We start from the raw sequence: 8,504 nt of genomic DNA, 5'->3' as shown, positions 1-8,504 counted from the left end.
TAAAGGTCACATACTTGTTCAACTAAAGGCGATCCGCTTCTACGGTAAAGATCACAAAGATGCCTATAAACAATTGGATGAGGTCAATGATGTTGATAATTATTTTAATGTTCCAAATGTGCCCCGTGATACCCAGTTGCTTCATATGCTTCCCGTCATGTTCAAAGGTGCTGCAAAGGATTGGCTCAAGTCACTCCCTCTCGGATCCATCACTACATGGGATAAGATGAAAGAAGAATTTATCGATCAGTTTTGCCTACCTTCGAAGATAGCCAAGTTGAAGAAAGCTATTGCCAACTTTGAACAACAAGCTGGAGAGTCCCTTTATGAGGCATGGGAGAGATACAATGGCCTACTAAGGAACTGCCCACATCATGATCTAAACAGTCAACAAGAACTCTCCATTTTCTATGATGGAGTCAATGTAACAACTAGGAAACTCCTTGATTCGCAAGGACCCCTCACAAAGAAGGCACCCCCGGTGATCAATGAACTAATTGAAGAATTCTCTAAACACTCTAGAGAATATCATAATCCAAGGCATGAAGTAAGTCGGGGAGTGGTAAACATTGTTAACGATAGCATGGAGGCAATGATGGCTAAACTAGAAAGTTTAGATTGGAGAATGACTAAGATGGACCAATCCATTTACGCTATCTAGGTAGGATGTGAGAATTGTAGAGGACCTCACCTCACTAAAGATTGTGATTTGGACGAAAATGGGAACCAGAAAGCACAAGTTTTCTATTCAAGTGGTGATAGATTTGATGATAATTGGCGAAAACCCAAGAAGGAATGGCTCCCGTATGATGAGTACAAAAAGTCAAAGGAAGAGAAATACAAACAAAAAGAAAGGGGTTTCTATCAAAAGGAGGAATCGGTTATGGAAAAGAAAGCTGATTTGGAGGAAATTTTCACAAGGTTTGTAGCTGCGTTTGAGAAGAGGCACAATGATACCGACAATGAATTGAAGGAACAACGAATCATGCTTAAAGATCATCAAGCTATGATTAAAGATCAACAAAATTTGCTTAGGAATCAGCAAGCCTCCATTCATAACATTGAAAAATCCTGGCAAACTTTTGACTCTACGGCCAATTAGTGCCCTTGCTGAATCAAATGCGCAACTTATGCCTGATCCCTTTGAGAACCTTCTTGAGGAAAATGAGGATATTGAAGATGTTATCAATATTGGGAATGCACATTTTGCGTTTCTTGAAGCAATCATGGGAGGTGATGAGATTGTCCAAGAGAAGAATGAGGGAAGTTCAGAAGATGAAAACCACCATTATCCAATTGAATCACAAATTCTAGATCAAGAAGAAGTTTTGACCAAAAGAAAAAGGACCAAGCCTCGTGCCATTGTTTCTACTATGTTCGAAGTGTTAACTTTCACAACACCGGATCCTTTAATGAACAAAAAGACAAGCAAGGAAAGAATGGAGAGGAAAAATCATGGTAAGGGGTGAAGCGTAAAGCTGAAGAGAAAGCTGCAAAAAGAGAATGGAAGACTTGAGGAAGGCTTATAAAAGGACAATCCATCTTTACAAGACGAAATACAAAGTACAAAGGTTGAAGAAGGAGAGCCTCATGAAGGAAAACAAAGAAACGTAGAGCGGGAGGGAGTCCAGCTAACGACTCCTCAAAAAGAAGCGCTTAACGGGAGGCAACCCGTTACTAGAGTTTGCTTTCTTTTACCTTTTTCTTTAATTTTATTTTTCGTTTTTAGGATTTATCTATTTTCATCTTCTTTATTATCCAAAATGACTGCTTGAGGGCAAGCATGGTCTGAGTGTGGGGTGGGTTGAATATATTTTTAAGAAGGAATAAAAAAAATATATCAAATTTAAAAAATATATATATATCAGTTTTTCAAACCTAACGAGTGACTCGGCGAGTTAACTCGAAATTCAAAATCTTAAAATCGCGACCAGACACGCCGAGTCGGACCCTGACTCGATGAGTCCGTTTATTTTACTATAAAAAATAAATAATAATTTTTACATATCAGTTAAATTAGGGTTTTTTACCCTAATTGGTAACCACTTCTCATTTAACCAGTCGACACTCGACGTGCTCCCTCTCTCTCTCTCTCTCTATCTCTCTCAAAAAAGAAAGGTACTAAATTTCTTCTATATTTCTGTTAAAGCTTCAGTTTTTAGGAGGTTGGAAGTGTTAATTAGATAGAAAACCCGTTTTTGAAGTTTTAGAATTTCTAGGGTTTTGATTTTTACCTAATTAGAATGCTATGGACGAATTTTCTTATACTACTATGCTCGAAATACATCCTTGTACAAACCCTTTCAATCAATTTTGATTTTTATGGATGAAATTTCACAGACTCGTCAGCAGACTCGCGTAGTTCGTTTGACTCGTCGAGTCGGTCTACGGACTCGGCAAGTCATGTCTGAAGCAGTCCAGATTTTATTTTCTAATTGTTTTGTTCGTTTCTGGTTGTTTGTGTTACTTATTTATGTGGGAACATGTCTTCACGGGGTCGAAGCTCAAGAGGAAGCAAAGGGGATTTCCCTTGGTTGAATTTTCCACAAATCGAGTCCAAATCTACGATTACTAAGTGGAAGAAGAAGCTTGCAGAAATCAGGAAAAAGGAGATTTATGTCTCCAATGATATTGATTGGGAATGGCTGGGGAGAGTTCGTTACAAAGAGGAGTTGGCTCCATATATCGTCAAGACATTTGTGCATAATGGTGTGTCCATCACGTGTGATGGATGGAGTCGCATCTTTCGTATCCAGGAGCCGGTTTATCAAGAGTTGTGCTTTGAATTTTTCTCCACAATACATTTCTGGGGTGGGGGCGATTACTATAACCCCGGGAATATTACTTTTTGTATTGGGGGCGATATTCGCCATTCTTCTATGGTGGAATTGTTGGATTAATGTCTAAGTCCATAACTATAATTGGCAAGACTTGACTCAACCCCGCATGGTCCATTTGGTTGCATGGCATCATGCATTTGGATAGACTAAAAGGAGAGAAATAACACTTAAGGTTTGTTAATATATTATAAGTTCTAATATATTAATAAGATTATTTAATTAGTATTGATCAAGAATTAATTTAGGATTAATTAAGTGATCAAAAGAAGACTAATTAGATATATGGGTTGATTGTGTAAATCATCCTTACTTGTATAGTGGGCTAATGCTTCATGGATTGTCAAGTTGGGCTAAAACCCATAAGACGCTCCATGGATGCTCCATGGTGTATTTGAACCCATGGATCCAAGGAAATGGAAAGCCATGACAATTAGGGTTCACCCTAATTGTCACTAACTATATAAGCATCTTATTGTTGACAAAATTGGCACTAGAGTATGTGAGAAAGGGTTAGCCATTTCTCATGAAGTGTGGATTTCTCTCTAATCTATTCCAAGTGTATTTGGTGTTGTGTGAACCATTTGAGGTGTCACACTTGGGGCACTAGGCACTCAAGCTTCATGAAGACATTCTACATCAAAGAGGTATGTAATTCAACTTGATATATTCATATGAATCAATGTTATTATGCTAGTTAGGATGAATACCTTGCAAAGTTCATATTTGCACGTATAATAGAAAAAACATATATCCAAGGTATTTACGGTTGCATGTACACTTAGGAGTGTTAGAATGCTCAAAACATAACAGTGGTATCAGAGCCTAGGCTTGTTTTCTTGTTATACTTGAAAAATTGGCTTAAAAATCAAATTTTGATGATGTCTGCACAGCAGACTCGCCGAGCACAAGGCAAAAAGCATTCAACTCGCCGAGTTGGTTCGTGCACTCGACGAGTTGGACCCCCGGACAACATCTATTCGATTATTTTGGCTGGAATTGGACTAGGAACATTACCCTAAGATGTTTTTAGACTTATAAACTTGTTTTTGATGTGGTAATGTTCATACTAATTCAATTTCAAAGATAATTGTCAATAGATTCATGTTTTGAATTAGTTTAGTGATTAGGCTAATTACATGAAAAAGTTTGATTTGAATTATCTTGTTCTTATGAGTTGCTTAGATTAATAGAAAAGTTAATTGATTATGTGTTTTCAATCCTTTTTAATCTAGGAGTTGATTCTAAAATGTGTTTTTGTAACTTGTCCTCAAGTTATATGAAAAGTCACATTTAAGTTTCATAAAACTCATAAAAGTTGGCAATGGTTAAAAAAATGAAGAGTCTTGTCCTCAAGTTATGGAAGTTCAAGAGTCACTTTATTAAGTAATAAAATGTGTTACCTTAATTAATTCCATAAGTTACAACATAAAAAAAAGTTACATTCTTTTATTAGTTTAAAGTCTTCCATAACTTGTCCTCAAGTTATGGAACTTGAAGAGTCTTTTAATTAAAACTACTTTCAACACATAAGTTATGGAATTAATTAGTTTTGAATAGTTTCAAAACTTGCCCTCAAGTTTTGGAATTTGAAAAGTTTTCACTTATGAATACTTTAATACCAAGTTAGCCCTTAGAATTTTAAAAAGTTAAAATTCAACCCTTATACTTTATAATATTATAAGTTAATAATATTTATAAATATGTATAAGAGTAAAGTTAGTATTACTGTTAGTAGGCCTCATTCACGAAGCCGGTCTATAAGGGGGGTATAAGGTTACTGCCTATAAAATGGCAGTTTAATGGGTGTCCACTCTCACCCACCGCTTCCTTGACCGGTGGAGGGTCGTTAGCCGAACGGGTAGGACAAGGACTAGAATTCTCCCTTCATTAAAAGTATTAATGATAAATACTAATTAAATAAAATCTTAATAATACCCAATCTTAGTTACTTAGGAAAATATGAATAAGGTGCTAATCCATGAAATTACACTTTGCACTTTGTTTAAGCTGTTAGTGGAGCGTGTGTGGTTAACCGACACACTAACTCGTATTTAACAAGGTAAGCAAAGGGTAACTTTATGTTTATCATAGTATCGATGGAGCGTGTGTGGTTAACCGGCACATCGATTACGTGGTAAATATTAAGGGTACCAAGTATATTTGCATGGTTACTTCACACCTTGTTTTGTGATCCTCAGCATCCCAGTCACAAAACCTGAAGGGCACACTCGAGATTGAAACATGCCATTGAAAAGTTCAATGAATCTCAAAAGAATCTAGGAGTTTCAAAAACCAATTAAAACCTAATAATACATTTCGTTTATCTTGGTGGAAATTGGTGAATCTTCATTCACCTACCTTCAAATATTTTTTAGCTTGGATTACGGCATCCCTCTTCCAATTTATAAAATATTGTGTTGGGTCCTAGCCTTAATATTTCATATTGGGTGTTATATTAGGGACTTTAAATCAACTATCTTGAATATCTCCCAAAAGATGTCTGGTTTAGACATTTATGATATTCCCAAATCTCTTGAAACAAGCTTTCCTAAATGAAGATGATGTCCCATGGAAATCATACTTCTTTCACCTCCTCCAATTATTCTCCCTAACCCACAAGTTCTTGAAAAGTTTAAGGTCACTCAAGCCCTATTGGCAAGCAAAGGTCTATGTGTGATCACATCTTGGAGATGTAGTCACATATTGACAAGCCGGGAGAGTTGGGTGTCAAAGTCTTGAGAAAGTTGGTGGCTCAACTACTTTCTAAGTCACATAGTGAGTTCCTTTGACAAGACCCTTAATCATATTATCTATTTGCTAAGATCAACTTCCAAAACTTTATGGATATTGACAATAATGACATTAGATGTCCAGTAAAGCTCTCTCTTCCCAGTGGAAATGGATCGGCCATGTCAACTTGGTTGACCAAATGGTAAAGAGAGAGGCTAAGTCTGAGATAGTCCCATTATCAAGGGTCCATTGCCAAAGAAAGGGGCATTGGTTGCGAAGCTGCCAAATTTACCTAAGGATGTTAAAGTCAATAAGTTTGACTCTACTTCAGGTAAAGTCCACTATCTAACTCTGCTAAGTTTCTATTCTGAGATTCTTGATAAATGATGTGACTAGGTCACATGTTGATGCTTTAAGAATCAAGGAAAAGTGAAGAAACTTAAAGAAAGAATATGTTGAATCTGATCGTGTAGATGGATTTCTATCGCATAGTTTGAAGATCGGGTTCTTGAGCTACTTCTTAGGAGTTATTATATATTGCTTAGGAATAGATAACAACAAGGTTTTCATATGGATTGTAAGGATAAGTTTTTCCGCAAAGTTTTAAAATAAAAGGTAAATCTTTTGATTTTAATTATTTTATGTATCCTTACAATGGCATTTGTGAAAATTTTTGTTGCTTATAAGATTCCATTAAGAGCAAGAGTGGAAATATGAATTTGATTCTTTCATTTGTGGTAGTGTCTAAATTTACCAAATAAGGAAAGATTCTCATCACCCTAGTTTTAGTTGGATAGAGACTAGGAATCATGCAAGTTTTATAGCATGATGAATGAGAACTTTCAAGCACTAGAAAAATTAAGACTAAGTACTTGTTCACATGGATGTGTGAGTCAAGTAAATGACTAAGGGATCGAGTACACATTCTTGTGTACTGGTTAAGTCCACCACAAAAGATCGATAAAACTATTCATCATAATTTACTATAGCTTAGTAAATATGGTTATACTTACAAGCTTAAGTGTAATTATGAGACACTAGAAAAGGTTCCAATGTATGGCAGAGCGAATAAGAAGAATCAACTTAGGCAGAAAGATAAAAGTTTCTCAAATCTGAAAAGATGGGAGAGTACTTTAGTATCATGTTTTAAGACCATCTTAATGATTTTGAGACCTTATCACAATTCATCCTCTAAGTGCATTCTGATAGTTAAAAAGAGGAGTTATGAATTATTCAAGTGGTTAAATCAAGAAGATGATTCATACTTCGTTCCAAAAACAATTCTTAGAGTTATACTCTAAGATTGTAACTTGAGTGACATGTCTTAAAGAAGGTTTAAAACACTTGTCAGATGTAAGAGTAAAAGTTTCCTACTATTGTACATTTGAGATTGGTAAGTTGTGTTGTTTTGGATAAAACAAAGACCAAATAAGGCCAATTATGTCAAGTGTTTGTCTTGATAAATAATCCACACTATCTCTTGAATATTTGGCAAGATAGTCTTGTATGTCAAGAGGACAGTGGGAGTCTTAAAGATCCTAAAAAGAATTTCAAGATCTAATCAAGAATAAAAACCAGAAGTTCTTCACTAGCACACGACTAGAGGTTTATAACCTATTGTGTTGACATATTTTGTGCCCATTCCAATTAAAGTTGGCTTTGCATATGAGTTCTCAGAGTTCTCAATTGGATGCACAACAACTTGGAAGCAATGGCAGGCCCTTGAGCTGCCAGATGGCAAGAAATTAAGATTGAGTCCAGTCCATATGAGTTTGAATTTGTCATTATCCTTGTCTTGTGACTATGGTTTTGACAATTCAAATGGATAAGAACACATACACCATTAAATCTAAGTGTCATAAGGTTTCTCTCCGATTCATGAAAATGATGGTGAGGAAACACTTTCACTAAGTAGATTTTAGCTAGGTAGCAAGTGTGATATTTGCATTCTCAAAGTCGTTAGTGGAGCATGTGTGGTTAACCGGCACACTAACATGGAATTGTGAGAAGTGGCAAAGGTCTAAACAATCAAGACTATGATTACATGATTGTATGTGTTACATGTTTGAATATCAAATACAACATGGTGATCCAATATATATGTTACTAACGCCAGCACGTTAGTCTTCAAAAGTAGTTGCTACCTGGTTTAGCGTTTTCCTGAGAATACAAGTTATTTCAAAGAAAAAGTGTCAAAAATAATGTTGGTGAGTTCATAACTAGTGTTTTGAGAAAATGTATGCCATTCGAAAGTTCATGTTTGTTTTCCAGAAAATCCGATATTTTCTTAGGAGTGTATGAAATGAGTATGAATGATTGTTGTATAAATTGTATGTATTCGAACCAGGAAAATCCTATATTTTTTTAAAAGTGAGGAGCAGTCTTAAATGTCCAAGACCGTAACTTGTAAGCAAATATGCCATGCTTAAGATAATAACACATAGTCTTGATATAAAAGAAAACTATAAGACGCTTGTATTTGTGTGTGATAATAACTATAATATCACTTTTCATGTGAAAACATAATACCATAATAATTGTCTATCCAGTGAGTTTTGATAACCGTACTATGATGGATTTTCCTGTAGCGACGTTCTTCAGGCGTCGAAGCGTTATGATATTTGTCACCCCACGGACTGTAGCTAACAGTCAGGGTGCGGGATCACCAGTCCCGTATAGATCTATACACACTTATCACGTTCTCCGGACAGGAGACTCTAGTTATAAAACAGGGCTTTCTAGCGGTACCTTGATAGGTATAAAGAAGATGAATGACTCACAGATTCTCAATTAAGTCACGTATTCATGAAAATGTGCTTTTGTCTGAAATGATTACCCTTTCTATAGTATGAACAAAGGCATAATAATGAGTTGTATTTACTTGTAAAATACATAGTGTTATAGTTAAAATGGTTACCCTCGATTTGATGTAAT

General features: G+C 35.7%; 1 non-coding gene across 1 annotated transcript; it reads right to left on the bottom strand.

Annotated features, from left to right (window-relative positions):
- Nucleotides 1–274: 274 nt before the first annotated feature.
- On the bottom strand, nucleotides 275–381 carry LOC145071563 (small nucleolar RNA R71). The gene has a single exon (XR_013690570.1). It is a non-coding gene; the product is annotated as a small nucleolar RNA R71 (small nucleolar RNA).
- Between the last annotated feature and the right edge of the window lie 8,123 nt (nucleotides 382–8,504).

The sequence above is a fragment of the Lactuca serriola genome, chromosome 8 (genome assembly GCF_051521515.1).
Source record: "Lactuca serriola cultivar US96UC23 chromosome 8, Lser_US96UC23_V15, whole genome shotgun sequence".
Classification (NCBI taxonomy): Eukaryota; Viridiplantae; Streptophyta; class Magnoliopsida; order Asterales; family Asteraceae; genus Lactuca; species Lactuca serriola.
Note: the sequence above shows the minus strand (reverse complement) of the source record. Positions and strands in the feature narration are given on the sequence as shown.